Below are 20,867 nucleotides of genomic sequence, written 5' to 3' on the forward strand. Positions count from 1 at the left end.
TTTGTGTGACTTTGAATATGTTAAATTTTTGTGCTTTGGTTTCTTCATCTGTAAAATATATATAATTATAGGAACTAATTCATAGAACCCTTTTGGGAATGAATGGATTTTGTAAAATTTGGTTACGATAGGTAGAACAAAATTCAATAAATATTAGCAATGATGGTAATGGTAATAACGATAGGTAGAACAAAATTCAATAAATATTAGCAATGATGGTAATGGTAATAATTCTATTCTTTATGCTTTATAAAATTAACTTATTTACATTGATGTCATTAGAAATGTTGTTAAAGCAGAGGCATTGATATTACTCTTGTCTGCACTACATATAAATGTTTTTTTCCAATTTGTTCCCTTTCTCCTTCTCTTCCCTGTTCTCCAGGGTTCTGATCTTCCTCACAGATTCTGATGAAAGTATAGTGGGACATCACACGGTGAACTCTACAGAAATTGTGTATTCCATAAACTACACTAAACTAAAAATATGTTGGTGAGGGATTTTTCATGATACTAAATGAAGAAATAAAATGAATAAAAATCCAAGATTTAACCTGAAATTTAGCTAGGGACATTAACTTAAAGCATCAGTTCTCACTGTACTTGGAAAAATTTAGCAGGAGAAGTCCAAAAGTAAAGCAAGATGTGGTAATACAAATGGATCATAGCAAGTGCTCTAGACAGTGAGGGGATGCAGGTGTCTTCTTGCCATTTGTGCCATTCACATTTATGTGCATGCGCGTGTGTGTGTGTGTGTGTGTGTGTGTAGCAAAGCCTCAGTTTTAATAAACTGGGCACACTCTTTTCAAATTATTATCATGTGGGATACTTGTACATGTAAGTGTAAATAGACTGAGATTATACAATTAATACATTTGAGAAAACTTGTCTTAATAATGCCCAGAAAAAAACAAAACCCTTTTTGGCCTTATTATGTGACTTGTCTACCTATTAGTAATGGCTTTCAAAGTGTGATATGAGTGTATACTTCAGCTTCCTCATGTTGAGCATGACTTTTTTTTTTGAGAAAAAATAATAATTTCTTAATATATTAGAAAAAATAAATTATTTGCTTCACTTGAACACTAAGCGATACCAACATTTCATCTATAATGATATACAACTTTTATCAATCCCATTACTGTGTATATATGTATTGCAAAGATACATGCATGCATATGTTTATTACCGCACTCTTCAAAATAGCAAAGACATGGAATCAACCCAAAGGCCCATCAATGATAGATTGGATAAAGAATATATGGTACATATACACCATGGATACTATGCCGCTATAAAAAAAGAATGAGCTCATGTCCTTTGTGGGGACATGGATGGAGCCGGAAGCCATTATGTTCAGCAAACCAATGCAGGAACAGAAAACCAAACACTGCACATTCTTACTTATAAGTGGGGGCTGAACAATGAGAACACATGAACATAGGGAGGGGAACAGCTCACACTGGGGCCTGTTGGGAGGTGGATGGGGGAGGGAAAGCATTAGGAAAAATAGTTAATGCATGCTGGGCTAATACCTAAATGATGGGTTGACAAGTGCAGCAAACCACCATAGCACATGTTTACCTATGCAACAAACCTGTACATCCTATACATGTACCCTGGAACTTAAAATAAAAAATTTTAAAAATATATCATTTATTTAAGTTAAAATATGATTTGGTTTAGCTGTATATAATGTTTAGATGTGGCATAAAACATAACACTAACATACGACTTGAAAAGGTTTAGGAATCATTGCGTTAACAGAATTGATTTGACAAATTAGACATAGGAATAGGATCAGGGAAAGGATGAATAACATTATGTCTTGAATATTTTCTTAGCAGAGTAAAATAGTGTTGTTCTACTCTCTATAACTTCACTTTCTAATTAAAAAACCCAAAATACCTTTTGTTCCTTGCATTTAACATGTCATATTGTGAATGTGTCACAGTAAAGGCCAGTCCTTGATTGGTGATCTTTTCCAGATGACTGGCAAGGGCACTAGGGGTTCCACCGCAGCTTGCATCAGTCAACTAAGAGGGCACACATTCCTGCTGCCCATCTAATGAACTTTCCACATGCTGATAAATACATCCCTTTTCCATAAAGAATACATTTTCTAACCTGAATTTTTAACTGTCATAAAAAGGGCAGCTCTCAATACACATAAAATCTGTCATTGTAGAGTTAGACTCACATAGGGAAAATTAAAGTACTTTCCAATCAAAGAATCAATTTCAGTTATTAAGCACTTGTTTTATTATTCTCTAAAAAGCTAACCATTATTTTTTGAAACAGGAAACTATTTTATGCATAACTGAAAATTCTAAGTTTTATATAAGGAAAGAAAATAGTGAAGACTTAAGGAAACTAATACAAATATTTGTGAGCATGTGTGAAAATCAGAAACGTTTATCTTTCTAGCACGAATTTTACCATAATATTAGACTTTTCTAATAGTTCTAATATTCATTGCAAGTTCAAATTTTATTTCTTAATAAGTAACAGTAATGTCTAATAGGCACTCATTAAACTTTCAAGATAATTAGAAACTTTGTCTCATATGATCTTAAAATAAAGATAAATTTCAAAATAATTGGAAACTGTATCTCATAAGTTCTATGTCTATGTTGGCTAAAATAAAGTATAACGTGTCATAATTCTTTAGGTATTTCTTAATAAAATGTTAGTTTTTACATGGTACTATTTATCCACAGGTAGAAATTGTTCTACTTCTAATGTTTTACATAAATTCTTCATGTCAGTAAGAGGACTAGAAATAATAATAATTTTTCAAATAATAATTGTTTTAGTAAAAAAAAGAAAAGCCTTTATGTTAACACAAATACTCATAAATTCACTCAGAATGAGAAAATTATTGGCAGTTGGAGTAACAAGATTGATACTATCTACTTTTACATTCTTGCATAAACCCACTTAACATTTTTATGACAAAGCAGTTTTTAAGTGTCATGAAATGACACAATATCTTGAAAAATAATATATTTTTGTATCAGAAATACTAATTTAGAAATAGGAGATATTTAGTAGCACTAATGTCCCTCTGTGTGATAGAAAAATTGTTTTAAATATAGAGATATTTTCATCAATTTGTATAATATTTTAAGCTCCACCTTCACCCCATCCAGTGCTACCGGTTTCTTTAAAGGAATGAAATGCTTTATCTTTTTGACAGAACAAATTGACTGGAAAATTACATAACCCCCTCAGCAGATGTTCTTTCTCACTCTGTTTGGGAATTTATACCATTGAACAGTGTTTCCAAGATCCATGTGGAGATATATTAGGAGGATTCAATTGATGCATGCAAAGTCTACCACAACGTATGCAAAGAATACTCATTATCTTTTGGTTGTATAGTCAAATACAACTTGAACTATAAATGACAATACCATTTTCTAATTTTTAAAATTACAAAATATCTAAAAGATACAAGCTATCCAAATTAGCTCTACAAACACTATGCATTTTTCTACTCAAATTAAATTCTAACGTCCAAATTGATAGGAAGGTGTTAGGCATAATGAGTAAATCTTAGAGTCAAGGATGTCAGGCAACAACAATAACAAAAAGAAAATGAAAACAATTTTGATTTTCTATCCCCTGTGTCATATCTCTAGCAGTATGACATACTAATCTGGGCAAATCAGAGGGCGTCTTCAAAATTACAATGCACAGCATTAAGTTAAGCATCTGTATAACAAATAGAATAGCCATCCATGTCTCTGTGAACAGCATACTGCAGCTTACTGTCACTTAATGCCAAATGACATCTATCTACATGATCTGCCACTCTAACATGATAAACTTATAATTGTATTTTATCCATTTATTTTTCAAGCTTTGCAAAATCATTTTTTTTTTTTTGCCATGAAGTTAGGGGCATGGGGAGGGATAGTTTTAGGAGAAATACCTAATGTAAATGATGAGTTAATGGGTGCAGCACACCAACATGGCACATGTATACATATGTAACAAACCTGCACGTTGTGCACATGTACCCTAGAACTTAAAGTATAATAAAAAAATTAAAATAAAATTTTATATAGGTATTTATATATATAAAGTAAGAAAAAGTAATCAGCTCTCAATAAAAAAGGCTATCACGTTGTTCAATAAATTCTCTCTAAAAAAATTTCAAAGTAGATGTTTATAGTTCCAAGACATTGCAAATTCTTAACCACTCTGTGGAATACATTGGTAGTTTTAGCTAAAGAGAGAATATTTAGAGTGAAAAGGGAGTGAACTACTCCAGAATTGAGAGAAAAGTTTTCATGGAAATTCTAGATATTACAAAAAACAAACAACAACAACCAAAAATTCAAGATCATGTTGGTATAAACTAAAATAATGACTGTCACAGTAACATGATTCAAAGATAGGCAACTGTTTTATAGGTAAACTCTGATTATGTAAGCTGAGTTTCTACTGAGGTTCAGATTATGAATTATGAAAAGTATTACTTCATAGAAATTATTACCTTCAAAAAGAAAATGGTCAATCAAAATTTACTAACTCAATGCAAATAGGTGTTCTGACAACTAATTATTATTTAGATTTTGGTGATCTCTTCCAAACTTTTTATTTTAGCCCAAAAAGAAAAGGTACTTTTTAAACCATTTCTTTCTTACTTAAATGAGTCAAGGTTTTGCATAAAGAGCTCAAGCGGCCTCCAAAATACTGCAATACTACTTCAGACTTTTTCAGTAATTAAATGTTTCACTGTATAAGCCATTCTCTAGATGCCCTCCTCTACCTGTAAAATTATAACTAATCCTAATTCTTGCTGAAAGTCTAGTTGGCACAGTAGAAGAGAAATTTAGAGAGATTATTAGAAAGGTCTTTGGGAAGATTTGAATCTCATACCCAATAATCTGGATTTTATCCTACAGGCAGGGCAACTCTTAAGGAGTTTAAACAGAGCAATAGCATCAACTGTCAATACTTCAAGGCTAAAGGTTTAAAGAAAACCCAACAAAGCAAAATTAACTTCTGAAAATTTTGGATACTAAGGAATAGTTATAAAAACAATAAATTTTACATTGACCAGGATGTAATTAAATAGGTTACAGGGAAAAGAAAAGATGGAAAAAATATGTAGAAAGTGAGTTTCTTCTTTGATTTCTATTTGATTTCCCATGATGGCAGGAAATTTTTGAAATGCTTTTTTTTTTTTTTTCCCTAAAGGACAATGTCTTAGTCAGCTGAGGCTGCCATAACAAAATATTATGAATTGGGAGTCTTAGATAACAGAATTTTTATTTTTCTCACAGTCCTGGAAATTGGGCAGCTAAGATCAAGGTGCCAGCAAGATCAGTGTCTAGCGATGGCTCTCGCATTGGGTTGCATGTGGGCATTCCTTGGTGCATGTGAGTGCAGAGAGAGAAAGAATCTCTTTCTCTGCTTACAAAGCCCCTAATCCTATGGGATGCAGACCCCACTCTTAGGACCTCACGTAACCTTAATTCCCCTTCTAAAAGCCTCTCCTCCAAAGACAATCACATTGGTGCTTGAATATATGAATTTTGGGTGGGATAATGCATTTCAATCCATAGCAACCAAATACTTTATTTTTGAAATGTCATTTGGGTTTACAAAAAATAATCTGCTTTAATATGCTGCAATTCTCAAAACACAAGAAGTCTAGTTTTAAGTTGTGTGTAATTGCTGGTGTTTCTACCATTTAAAAATATATCACATTGCTCTTTTTCTCATATGGAAGTAATTGGATCTGGTGAGTGTCTGAGAACATTCTATTATAACTGTGATATCAACTCAATACTATGTTGTCTCAGTTCAGCAAACTCACTACCTAAATTAGGATATCTTTAGATTGGTGGATAAACTACTGCAAATGTATAAACTTTTTTGTGGTAAACATACTATAAGTAAATTAAATATATTACATAACTTTCTGAAAAATAGCAAAATCAAGCAAGCCTATTCTCTATGTTTTTCTTTAGATATTGTGAAAAATTATTCAATAAATACGAAAAGTTGTAACTCATGTAACTATAATAAACATCATTGTTATTTGGCACCGCAACTGCTTCATAAGTTGGAGGTGTTTAAACTAAGCTCAGTTGCGATAAGTATTCGAACTCTGCAGTGTTCTGGAAATTACTGTACTACATGGATAAAACAGATACAAACAAGCAAGCAAACAAACTATGCCCCCCCAACCAACATTGCTTCAAAATGATAATATCATATCAGAAATTATTTATATTTATATGAATTTATACCTTCCGGTAAACCAAATATAGAAAGATTCCTATGTTTACTTATTATTCAATACCATTTCTTTTCCATCACCAAGTAAGTGTGACACAATCAAACTTCATATATCTGTAATCAGATATATCAGGAATATTGTCATTTTATGGGATAAGTATCTTGTTTAGATTTTTTTTACAATTTACATAGAGTAGTAATGCTTAAATTTGCAATCATCATCTGAAAAATGACAGTGTTGGGTGAGAGATACTTCTTTTGTTTTATCCTAAAGCCAAGCATCCTTAGCTTTGTAAAAAAAAAAAAAAAAAAAAAAAAAAAAAAATCCAAGAAAAAGACACAAAATTACCATACAAATAGATGTACAATTGTGGTAGAACAAAACTTGTCATATTCTATCATGAGATGAAAATGCGTATATCTAAAGCCACATAGTCCTTTACACCTGCGGTTTACTGCATGTGTTTTAGCGCACACACACACACACACACACACACACAAACTTTTGCTTAGGGCTCCATCCACTTACACCCTGTAGCTCTGGTTTAGATTCCCTTATACGATTCTTTGACTTGAAATACATTATCCAAAAATCCTCTTTAAATCAACTGACTAGGATGAATATAATCAATTTGTCATGTGCTCTTTCTGTATTAATTCACCTCTATTTCCATACTCCAGCATATAAGTTTGTTCAGCAAGCCTTGGTTTTGTCTGATCATCAGTCCAATTATTTACACATCATTTAAATTTTAATAACTTAAATCATAGGAATTTAAAGAATGATGGGGCTGAGTCGTGGTTAGTAAATATTCTCTTGTTAGAAATGTTCACACAAAATAATAAAGTTTAACTCTCTATGGACAGAAGCTCATGTGATTTTGGTGCACTTTGTAAAATTCCGGGGATGACTGCTTCTTGCCTACAGCTGTCTGGCGTCAGGAATGTTAAGTGTAGCAAAATAGAGATAAGTTCTTAGGAAGAACTATAAACAATGCAAAAAGGGACTCTATGACAATCAAGAGAAATAGATTAAAAGTAACCCCTCAAATTCAAGTTACTACTACCGTCTCCCCATACTTTATCTCCAACCAAATCCATGCAACATTTATAACATATATTAAAATCCCAATACATTGGCTAGATCATAGTTTCTTCCTTAGTGCTTTACTGTGTTTATAGGTCTCACTTTCAAAATTTCAGTTTCAGGAATAATCTCGGGATTTCTTCAAACGAGTCAAAGGGTCTGAGATGGTTTAGATATTTGTCCTCTCCAAATCTTACGTTGAAATGTGATCTACAATGTTGGAGGTGGGGACTCGTGGGAGGTGTTCCTGTCACGTCATGGAGATGATCTCTCATTAATGGCTTGGTGCCATCCCTGTGGTAATGAAGCAGTTCTTGCTCTCTTAGTTCACAGGAGAGCCAGTTATTTAAAAAAGCACAGCACCTCACCACAGTCTCTTTCTCCCTCTCTTGCCGTGTTATATGTTTACTTCCCTCCACCTTAAGCTATGATTGAAAACTTCCTGAAGCCCCACACAAAGCAGATGCTGGCGCCATGCCACTTTTACAACCTGCAGAAGTGTGAATCAAATAAACTTAGTCTTTTATTTTATTTTATCTTTTCTCTTCACTCTCTTTTTTTTTTTTCTTTTTTGACACAGTCTCACTTTGTCGTCCAGGCTGGAGTACAGTGACGTGATCTCAGCTCACTGCAAAATTGGCCTCCCGGGTTCAAGCAATTCTCGTGCCTCAGTCTCCCGAGTAGCTGGGATTACAGGCACGCACAACCACACCCAGCTAATTTTTTGTATTTTTAGTAGAGGCAGGTTTCACCATGTTGGCCAGGCTGGTCTTGAACTCCTGACCTCAAGTGATCCACCGGCCTCAGCTTCCCAGTGTTGGGATTTCGGGTGTTAGTCACCGAGCCTGGTCTAAACTTCCTTTATTTATAAATTCCCCAGCCTTGGGTCTTCTTTTATAGCAATACAAAATGGACTAATACAGGGACTTCATGACTCACTACTGAGATTTCCTTTACTACTATGGATTAACTGCCACCATTCTCACTGTAAATCATTTTGCAGAGTGATAAGGGTCTGGGAAAAGTAGGTGGGTGTAGGCTTTAGGAGTGGATTTTAGAAAAAATGGCAATATTAGTTTTGTGTGCCCTTTTAATAACCTGTAAGAGGAGAGAGGCCATTTGAATATGTGTTATCATCAATTGTGTTGGGTCTCATAACCATTTGTGGTGGTTGTTTTAAAAAGGAAGACAAGTACAGCACATTCCAGGTACACTAAGCTGGCAATGTAAGTGGGTATTCAGATGCAACACACAGATCTATAATAATAAAAACCTCACATATTATAAAAATAAGGAAACTTAGCTGATTATTTCATTTTAGATTACATGGAAATTTTTGACTAAAATAAAATTTTAAAACATCTCAGTAATTATAGAAATACAGGAGGTATTTATTTGAAATTTATAAAGAGCTCTAAGTGAGTATTGAAATGCCATAGGAAACACACAAAAGAATCTGAGGAGTGTGTGTGTGTGTGTGTATTTGTGTGTGCATGTGCACATGTGTGTAGAGGGCAATGAACTATAAGGTAGAAGGATAAAGTTGACAATGGTAAAGTATCAGACAGAAAAAAATACATGTAGTGATAAGTGATAGAAAAATCAAACAGCTATTCAGAAAAATAGTCAAGGGGCAGTATGATTCTAAAAAATACTGTTGAGGGTATTTGATGTCCCATGTTTTTATATATCCACTATCTCCTTCTTTAGTGAACATTTAACAATTATGCTGAAAATTATTCCAGCATGAAAAATATAAACTCACAGGTGCATAAATAAATGGACAATAAATGGTCCTCTACAGATGAATACCCTTTGGTGGTTTTATTCTCTGGGGACCTTTTTTCCTCCCTGAACATTACTACTGTAAAAGCTCATTAATTTGAAAAATTGAATATTCTGAAGAAATCATTTGATTAATTTATTGTAATCTAAAGTCCACATTTTGTGTCAACTAAGAAGGCAGGTTTTTCATAAATGAAAATCATACTGTGTTGCAGTTTACAGTTTGAATAGATCCAAGTGTAAAATGGAGTACTGTCATTTTTAATGTTGTTTAACTATAATTGTTGCTAATATCTTCAATTTCAGATATTTCAGTAAGGAGGTGATAGACTTTGAAATTATGAACAGATAATTCTAGTGAAGCCTAGTTATTTCTTTTTTATATTTATCTTTAATGGCTTAATGTGGTCTTCTGGATATCAGTTATAAATTCTGTAAATAAATTTGATATTTACAGAGGAGCAGTTGGTCGCCTATTAGGATCAAGAGAAATCTTTTTCCAATATCCATATATCTAGATTCATACATACATATCTTCACACACACACACATTCTTATATTTATATTTTGCAGAGCATTTTAACCTGGGTCATAGATTATAAAACTTACCGCTTACTACAGAAGAGTAACCTAATCTTCTTATGCTTTACTCTTCAAACCAGAAAACAGACAGCTGATTCTAAAATATGTAGGAGAGGACATTACTATGCCCCATCACAGGAATTCAAAATATCAATTTGTTAAGTAGGACTAAGTGAACAGAAAGCATGGTAATATATTATTGGCTGTGAAATACGACCTAGGTTTTTAGTTATAACCTATATAGGCTAAGAAGATTTTGACAGTTTACTGTGTGTACCAGCCATTGAAACTCTTTTATATCTTTCCTCAATTGCCTGTGCTACAGTAATAGACCTTATTAAAGGATGTTGATAAGGCAGGTTATTATTTCACTAAGTATGTTTTGCATAATACTGGTCCTCAAAATATTCTATAAGAAAAGAAATTTGTATTAAATTTAGTTTATGAAGTTCTGCACATTATATCGAATTCCCGGAGATTCCTAATGCACATTTTCATTTGATATTGCATCATAAGCATGTTTCTATTGTATGAACTAACCTTTGTAAATATCTTGCAAATAGAATCAACCAATATACAAAGTTCTATAATTTGTCAATTTCTCTACTGTTAACAAAGGGTTTTCACTAGGTTCATTTTATTACCAATACTGCACATAAAGTTTCATTCATACTCTGATGTATTTTGTGGAATAAATCACTAGAATTGAAAATAATAATATATCATACCTATGACTATTCTACTGTTCTTGATAAATATTGCCAAGTTGACTTCTTTAAAGTTATGCCAGTGTATAAGTGTATGATTTATATATTTCTCAAGTTACATACATAAGAACTTTTACAAATCAACATAAAAATTCTAAAAGAAAAACGAGCAAAACATAAAAATGTTATGAAAATCAAAAGGTTTAAAATGAAAAAATAATATGCAAATGTTTGAATTATTAAAATGATGCAAAATAAGTTGATAATTATATACAGGTATTTGCTAGACTGACCAAAGTAATTAGAGAATTAACATAATGTTGATGGATTTACAGTACTAACAAGATGTCATCTTGACCCAAAATTTCTAAAAAGCAATGTTGAAATACTTATCAAGGTCTCTAATATAATCATAGCTTTAATAATTTTCAGAAAATTAGGAATGTAGACAGAATATCTTGTTTAAAAGTGTTTAACATACCATCATTAATTAAGCAGCTATTTTTTAAATGCCAAGAGTAAAAGAAATATCTATGTTGATAGTTGATATTGCCTAATGATCTATTCTCTCTTATTTCCTTTATCACAGCAACCCCCAGATATTGACTAGATATATGTCCACCTAGAGTAAAGACTATAACTTTGATGAGCCTTTCTTCCAGCTAAAGTAGTTACATGACTTAGATCAAGCTAATTAAGTATAAGCATAAAATATATATGCAATATCTGTGGCCTTAAAGAAGAAGCATATCTCTCTACTATCCCTCTGTTCTTACTGTGACATGGGCTTGGTAGCAGGAGCTGGAACAACCATCCTGATCCACGAGATAGAAACCTGCATGACAGAGGGACACATTACATGGATTTTGGGTCCCTGATAGTTTTGGTGCTGCAGAAAAGTCATGGGCCACCTACTAAGACTTTTATATGAGAGATAAATAAAAGTCTATCTTATTTAAATCACTGTTAACTTTGCTTTTTTTGTTATAGTAGCTAAAACTACTTTGTAAATATATGCTATTTGTATATAGGGATATTATGCAGCAACCAAAACCCTCCTAACGGCATGGAAGGACCTGAAATACAATGTCATAGAAAGAGTGCAAAACACATTATGCCGTTTTTCCAAATTATGGGTATTAAAGGAAGGAAATCTGCAAAATGCTGATGGGAGCAAAGTTGCAGTGGTGAGATTAGGGTGATTTCTAAGATGTGATTCTTATTCCAGTCTAATTATGACAAAAACATCAAACAAATACCAGTGAAGGGACATTCTGCAAAAGGCCTGACCAATACTTTCTGATATTGTCAAGGTCGTTAAAAACAAGGGAAGTCTGATTAACTGTTGTGCCACAAACAGCCTAAGGAGACATGATGAGTAAATGCAATATAGTGTCCTGGATAATGTCTTGAAAAAAATACATTAGGTAAAAATCAAGGACATTTGAAATATCGACTTTAGTTAATAATAATATAACAATATTGGTTCATTAATTGTGACAAATTTACTATAGTAATGTCAGATGTCAACAATAGGGGAATCTGGGTGCAGAGCACCAGGCACTGTTGCAGGCAACAGACTTTGGTACTAATCTTATTAGCTCACCTTGTTTGTATGGCCACAAGCATGCCCTGCAACATCTCTAGATTCTTCCAAATTTCCTCCTCCAGCTTCTCTAATTCCTGATCCATGTGTGCGTTTAGCTCCATGATGATGTGCATCAGCCTTCTCTGCAAGTCAATGGCATCATTGAAACTAGAGGCTTGGAGGCAGTGACCAACCGGTCCAGGTCCCAGTTTCTTTTCATGGATTCCAGTATGCCCTTGCTCTCCCTGGCTTCACGTTCTTCTTTCCTTCCCAACTGCCTGCTCTGCTAACCTCAGGTTAACCACCAGGTGCTGAAGCAGCAGACGAACATAAAATGTTTAACCAGTTCCCAAAAGTCATAAAGTAAAATTTATATTATAAGTTCCAAATATTTGTATCTTCCCTAATGGTTGTGTTTTTCTGATAAAAATCTTGCCTGATACAACTATGTAATCTATTAGGACCATTATTTTAAGTATTTATTGAGCACTAACTGCCTTATTTCCAGGACTAGGGGTCACAGAACCAATCAAAAGGGGCCTGAGTATTAGAAGGAAACTTGTCCTTGAATTCTGATACAGCATCTTCAAACCTCCTTAAAAGCTGCCATTTTCAAAAATGAATCAAGATAACAATTTTGTTGAGCTCTCCACTGAAGAACTAATAATATTAACGAAATCTATGGTCTAATCGCTGTATATTCTTTTTTCTACTTTCAAATTCATTACGTCTATAATGAAAATAAAAGATATTTTTAGTGGTCAAAAGACATGAAGTGATTAATCACGTATCTACTAATGACATTTTAAAAGTACCTCAGCCCAGAAATATAACACTACAATCATTAAAAATCATATTCAATTTTCAAAGATACTAATCTTAAACTATATTCTGCTGGCAGAAACATAAAATTATATCCAGTAAGCTCAGATGCTTTGGATAATGGAAAAACTCAGTTCTATGGTGCTGCCAGAAAATAATATGCTCTTAGAAATTCTGCAAGTTGAGTAGAGAGATCAGAATCTGACAAAGTGATGTTACAATTTGTTCAGAACAGAAAAATTCCAGATCCAAAGAATTTTTTTTCTTTGAGACATGGATTGAGGTCCAAGAGCAGCATAATGGTACCAAATGGATAAAAACAACAATAAAGTCATTTCTCATGCATAATGCATAGGCATTCTCTATTGGAGTTGATATCACCATCTGGTGTCTAATTATTCCCACCTCACACCACACGGTTGTATGCATCTGACGGAATGACTGTACATTATGATAACTCAGTACACAGGCTCTTTGCTGCTAATTATAAGGTGCTAGTTGTTGTTGTTTTAAAGATCATGGAAATCCCCCAAAATTTGATGTTCATTGCTTAAAATAAATGTTTTGTGAGATGACACTAGGAAAAGAGAACTATAGTTAGCTTTATTTTTCTAAATGATCTATGTTCCTTTAAGTTTAGTTTCTTCTAATACCTGTATTATAAATTAAGATCTTGCTTCCATAAGGATACATGGTCAGTATCCTTTTCTCTAACTGAATGCTTTTATTTTGATTTATCGATATATACTTTCCAGGTGTAACAATCAGTGTTAACAGTTTTTGTTCCTAAAATAATAAAGAAGGCTATAATTCTTATGAAACCATTCACTCATTTATTCTTTTTTTTTCAATAAGCATTCATTACATATTTGCCAGGCACCAGACACTATTTAAGGTATAAGAGAACAAAAATAATGTCTTTAGAAGGACTCAGGTTAATTAGTGAAAATGTAGTTATAGGTAAGTGATTATGATAAAACTTGGTAAATGCTGTATTAGCAGTATTCACAGGTTCTTAATGGAGTAGGGAGAAAAAATTTTCCATCATATATTTTAAACTCTGAAGATACTGATTATTTTCTTGTTGGAGTTTTGGCTATCTATGGTTGCGTGATAAAGTACCTCAAAATACAGTGGCTTAAAACAACAATAATAATTTATTTGCTCATGATTTTGCATTTTAGTCAAGGCCTGGAGGTAATAAGTCATGCTTGTTCCGCATGCATCTTTTGGGAAGGCTCAACAGGACCTGGAGGGACAATTTGAAGATGGCTCACTCACATGGATAAAAAGTTGGTTCTCTCTTCAGCTGGCAGTTTAAGTGGAATGGTCAATTGGAAACATGACTTATCTATCCCAGAGGACTCTCTATGTGGTTGTTTGGGGTTCTTCACAGAATAGCACCCAAGTTGCACAAGAGGGAAGTGGAAGCTGACAATCTCCTTAGCATATGGGCTCAGAACTGGCACAGTATAACTTCTGTCATATTTCGTTGCAGAAGATACAGGTCCAGTTCAGATTCAATGGGAAAAATAATTAGACTGCACTTCTCAGAGGTCCATTTTTGGCATTGTTAATCCACTAGGTATAAAATTTATCAAGCAAACATAATTCTTTAAGTAATATAAATACTTTGGGGAATAATGCAAATGCTTACTTAAAATTCAGTGTATTCTATGTAAGACTCCATTTTAATGCTATAATTCTGGGAGGGAAACTATATTTCATTGAATATCTAAAAGACAGGATTTAATTCTAAATTTCTTGGAACAGTTTGTGCTAATCGATAGAAATTTTTGTCCACACCACTAATATATTTTAGATAAATTTAAATTTAAAATCAGCTTCTATAAATAAACATTTAGAAAATATTATGCATAATAATATGATTAAAATATTTTATAGAATATTTAATCTAATCATCACAACACAACTTTCAGGAAAAATTATTATTCCCACTTTACATATAAGGAAACTGAGGCTAAGGGGAATTAAGTAGTTTATTTGAGGTTATGCAGCTAACATGAGAAAGAACTTGGATTCAAGCCCAGGCTGTCTTCTTCAAAGTCTAAGTATTGTTCAATAATACCTAAGCACAGACAAGTTCAATACTAACTTTCAGAAATTTATTTTTATCTATTTTTCTATCTGATATATTATGTGCCCACTTGCAAATCAAACCAATTGTTATTTATTAAAGGGGTCTGAGGGTCTGGTAACATAGTTTTTACAAATCCCAACCTGATTAATTAATTATCAAGTTTTACTCTATACAAAGATTTGAACTTATAAAATAGTTTGCAATGAAAATACATATTGCCAGTTGTATGTGTGTGTTTCTACATACATATATGTGTGTGTACCAAAAATTCATATTTAAAATCAATAGGCGAAACTGGGAGATAAAATTATATATGTTTAAAGACTATATTTAGATAACAAATGCTATATTGAATCATTTAATTACTCAAATATTTACCTTTTTTAAACCTTTTTCTATTTCATAAACATCATAATGGAAGAGAATAGATTTCTTACTTTATATACAAGACTGCCAGTCTAATATACATTGAATGAGGAGAAATATTTTAGAACTTCTTTATGAAACATTTATGAAAACAATTAATTGAGGTTAAAAGTCAATCAGAAAACCCAAATCCATAATATTAGGTTAACTATAATCATATTGGAAAATTTCCCTGTAAGTCCTTTGCTTTTCATTTTTATGTTATGCTAAGAGAAAATTACATGAAAGTGGATTATAGTTATATTTTGAGACAATTATTTCAAGACCAGTTGATAGCAGAAAGAAACACTAAAGAGCTTTTTGAGAAATGAGAGCTGTATTTTCTAGGAGGTTTCTCCATTAACATTAATTATGCTCTCCCTAGAGTCATGAGCTTAGGCAGCTTTTAAAAAAGCAAATTCACTCACCAACAAGTGAATGTTTTAAGTTTTCAATTCATTACCATTTGACCTGAAACATTTAGAGTTGCTTCTTTTTCTTTTCTTATTTTTACAGCTTCATTGAGATATAATTTGCATACTATAAAATTTACTCAAAGTTTATAATTCAATGGTTTTTAGTTTGTCTATCAAGTTGTGTGATCATCACCATAGTCTTAGATTTTCATCACCCCAAACAGAAACATTTTACCAAATAGGAATCACTCCCCAACCTCCCATCTTTCTACTCCCAGCCCTAGGCAACCTTAGGCTATTTTGATATTTTTTCCCTTCAGATAGAGAAGCAAAGCAAAGAAAAATCTCAGATTATGGATAATGCAGTGTGTAACTCCCAGGTTTAGAGGGTCAAGTATCTGTCTCATGTTTGTAATCTATTAAAGATCAGGCAATATACCTTCAAAGTACTTTTAATGAAATGCAACAGTATACAAATGGAAGCTGGCTCAACTTCCAGCTCAAGAAACATGAATTATAGTCACTTTCTGAAGTACTTGTGGGGACAACTGGAGAGATGAGCACACACTACTGCAAAATGAAGGGCATTTTGCTAGCTTGTTTTTTGCCCTATTCTTTTCTTCATGTTCCTATTTCTAAAATATGTTTATGTATCTACACTCATTCCTGGAAGCTTTTGTTTGTTTGTTTGTTTAATTTTCCCACATTGTTCCTGAGATTCATCATTCTAATTTCATTCATTCAACATTTCTGTGAGTCTCGTTTTTCAAACCCTGACTACCAAAAACACACTTCATATGTATTTTTTTTAAATCTACTTTTCCCCACAAGTAATCTCTCTTGGTGCCTCTGATCTACTTATTGGGATTTTTTTTTTTTTTTTACTTTAAACCTTGAAAATTAATTTTTCTTTAAAACACTTTTCTCACTGTTTCTATTAGTAGCATCTCATTCTTATTCCCTCAATTTAACCCCCAATGTGGCTGGGCGCGGTGGCTCACGCCTGTAATCCCAGCACTTTGGGAGGCCGAGGCTGGCGGATCACGAGGTCAGGAGATAGAGACCATCCTTGCTAACATGGTGAAACCCCATCTCTACTAAAAATACAAAAAAAAAAATTAGCCGGGCGTGGCGGCGGGCTCCTGTAGTCCCAGCTACTCGGGAGGCTGAGGCAGGAGAATGGCGCGAACTAGGGAAGCGGAGTTTGCAGTGAGCGGAGATCACGCCACCGCACTCCAGCCTTGGCAACAGAGTGAGTGAGACTCCGTCTCAAAAAAAAAAAAAAAAACCTAATGTGCCCTTGCTTTTTTAATGCTATTGATTACACATCTTACATAATATGATATAAATAATGTCTCTAGTAATTTACGAGCAGCACATCTGGGCCTTAATTAGTAGCTTTCCTATTATTGAAATAAAATATGTATATGTACATATACATTTCTCCAATGTTTTAAAATATAACTGTGTAGGATAATATAATAAAATGTTAAAAGATGTGGATTTTAGGTCATATGATAGACATGAGGTCCTGATTCTGATTTCTATGACCTGCATGGCTTAGTCAACTCATTTGGATGATCTGAAGTACAATTTCATTATCACCAAAATAGTAAAGATAAAAGTATGGTTCTAACAGGATAGCAAAGGGAAAACAATTATGTACACAAATGCTTAGCACGATGACAAAAAAAATCAATGATATTACCACACATATTTTTAAATTATTATTATTATTCACACATATTAAGCCTTCAATAGACTTTTCAGGGTGAATCTGGTCAAATTCCATTTAAAAATGTTTTTAATGAAAAAATCAATTTAAAATAACAAACTGATTTAAACCATTTTTAAATCACATAGCCTCCTTGAAAACTTAAAGAGTTACTGGGTAAAAATAGCATAAATGTTAAAAAATGATCTAGTTGATCCTGTGTCTTTTAGTCAGAAATACGAATGAAGTGCTTCTTCATTTTCTTTAATGAATATGATGTTTAACCCTATCTTGACAATAAATGAAATAATTTTTTTTCATGACAAGTTTTTATGCTGCCAAAACTTGTGAAAGGTTTTGACAGGAAATCTAGGAAAAATATGGGGGAAAAGCAAGACCTATAATTTTGACTTGCCATTGTGAATGTGTGTGTGTGTGTGTGTGTGTGTGTGTATATGTATATATAGCATATATGCACATTAAATCTGAAAAAAGTGTGCTTTAAACTCTTTATTTGTAAATTAAATTGTATCCAGTAGATTTGCCAGGAAACATGAGTTTGCTGTAAATAAACCTGATAATTAAGCTATAAAGAAATAGGCATAAAGGCAAAGTCCAGAAACTATTTTTGATTTAAGTTGATTAAGCTTCATTATGATTCCTTTGACTGAAACCCTCAATATTATTTTGCTTTGTTGCAATTCCTTTATACATTTGTTTTCATAAGTGTAGTAATAAATTTTTAATTGTCTGAGATCCATTTCCCTCCCAGTTTGTAAGTTTCTTGAAAGAAGCCACTCTGCATTTCTTGTACCTCACTGAGACTCTGTAATAATTTGGGAGGGAAGGAAATAATAGAGTAAATTCAGAAGACTATATTAGATATATTTATTTGTAAATAATGTTATATTCCAAATTGGTTCCTCTGAAAGGAATAAGAAGAAATTGAGAAGGTATCACAAAATGTCTTCTATTCAATGTGTATGTGAGTGGAGCCATATATACTTTCCATGGCCATGTTAAATGTGGTTGCTTACATACATATCAGCAAGGTTGGATGGAGTTTGATTGGTGATTAAAAGTTTTTTGTTGTTATTGTCCTGAAAGAACCTAGTTATGTAAATGGCATTGCTTATAGCATGATGTTTGAATAAGGCTTAATGTGATTCCATTTATTTAAGAAACATAAGCATAATTTCTGTGATCCACTCCAGAAATGAAAGCATATTTCTAAATATTTACTGAAAATTTTGTTTAAACAAAAATATATGAGGAATTGTGATTAGTATCAGTAAAAGTTTTAATTAATGATATTGAAAAGTAATTTTAATATAATACTATAGAAAATAACAAATTTCTAATATTGGGACACTAATAACACTAGCATTCTGCTAGGTTGAGCAAAGTGAATTAATTCATACAAGGGTCTTCCCAATAGTTTCTAAGAAAAAAAATGGATAAAGTTTTCTCAATTTTAATATTTTCTTAGCTTAGCTTTTCTTAAACCTTTGGCAGCTGCTTTAAAGTAAGAGCAGGTGACGAAGTGAATAAACATGTAGCAAATGGATTTCAACAGAATTACTTGGAAATGGCTGATCATGGTAAGTTTGACAACCCTGTTATTTCTACTCATATAATTATTTATTTTGCATCCAAATGTTAAAGTGGTGTTTATTTTCTACTAGTAAAATTAGTTTTAAATTTATATTATAAAATTATTATGCCAATATTTCATGGTGTAATGCCAAAAAAAAAAAAAAAAGGACAGGCTGACATTCATGATTCATGTAGTCTACTCTATGGCCCTATCTGGGATTCACTGGAGTATAAAATGAAGCCACATATGTACTAATCCTAGCCAAGTGTCATGAAAGCTGGGCCAAAATTTCTTCTTTGTGCTTTCCCCTTCATGACTGCTACATACTATTGACTATGGTCATTTCTATTTTCATGAATAAATGAACAAAGCAACACCCGATAAACCCTGGAAGTTATCAATGTAACCTGGGAAGTGTGTTTGTGTGTTTGTATGTGTGTGTGTGTGTGAGAGAGAGAGAGAGACAGAGAGGTTAAATAGTTTGAATAAAAGCCTAATATATCATTATTGTCTTTTTTGCCGAAAATATATAAAAGATATAAAAGTCAGTCTTGGTTGTTTTGGTCAATATATTTTTAGTAGACAATTTTGATAGAAGGGTATAATTCTTCTTTTAAGAGACTGCCTTTATTTATCTATCAGTAACTTAAAAGCGGTGTTTGCAGCAGTTAGGAAGAAACCAAGACTAGATTTATCTTTAGGCACTAGCTGATGTCCAAGCCAAGCCTCACAGGATGTAGTTCTGCTGGTGGCCCTGATGGTTTAGGGGCTAAATTATTGCTCTAAGGTCCAAAAACATAATTTGGTTGCTATTGCCAAATGTAATAAGTTACAGAGGACCTAACATGCTTATCAAATCACAAGAGATCCTCTGAGAAAATTCAAATATTTGTAGTTTCTGCTAACTCAGGCATTCATTCATTCACACAAACTCTTTTCTCTAACTGAAATATCTTTCCTAAGTGTTCTCCTGACAAACTGTGTTAAATTCTTCCAGACTCAGCTCAAATAGTAGCTCTAGTGCAAATGATTCCATGACTTTGGACTACTTCCTGTGTGCCAAACTGCATTCCATATATAATTTTCTTACAACAATCAACTTCTTTTGTTATTAGTTTATTTGTTAGCCTTGCCTGCCTCTCCTGTTAGGTAAGCCTGCTTTGTGTGTAGGGGGCCACATATCTTCATTTCTATGTCACTGACATCTGAGAGTTCCTAGAGAGTCAAAAGCCAAAAAATATTTTTCTAAGGAATCAAATAATGAAAAATGAAATAATAATGCATAAAGTGCTAGTTTATTTGTATAAGATTACATATCCAAATTATAAATATTTGCACTTCCTGAACAGATTGTCCTGTTTGTAGCTGTTTGCACAATAAGTACAGAATGAGAACTTAGGGGAGTGAATTTGATCATCTTAATGCATAAAGGGCACAAATAGGAAAGCCTAATAAATAATGCATTATATGTGTATGTGTGTGTGTGTGTGTGTGTGTGTATCCTGCTACCGTAGAGTCATACCCACCCACCAGACAGGAGCTCTCCTGCTGTTCCATACTCTGCATATGCATTTAATAGGGCTCATCAAGACCGAAATATTCATTTTGTGGGTGGGAAAAGGAGGGCTCAACTCTTCTCTGGAATGTAATAGCTTTACCCTCCCCTCATTTATTGTTTTATTTCTAACTTATATTTTCAGTGAGAGTAATATTGTTGTTAAGGTACAGATTAATTATATGTACAGACCTTGTTTTTAAATCTATATTGGAATTCAATTTTTGTTGTAGGTCTAATGTGATAATAT

The sequence above is a fragment of the Pongo pygmaeus genome, chromosome 5, assembly GCF_028885625.2.
Source record: "Pongo pygmaeus isolate AG05252 chromosome 5, NHGRI_mPonPyg2-v2.0_pri, whole genome shotgun sequence".
NCBI classification, from domain to species: Eukaryota; Metazoa; Chordata; class Mammalia; order Primates; family Hominidae; genus Pongo; species Pongo pygmaeus.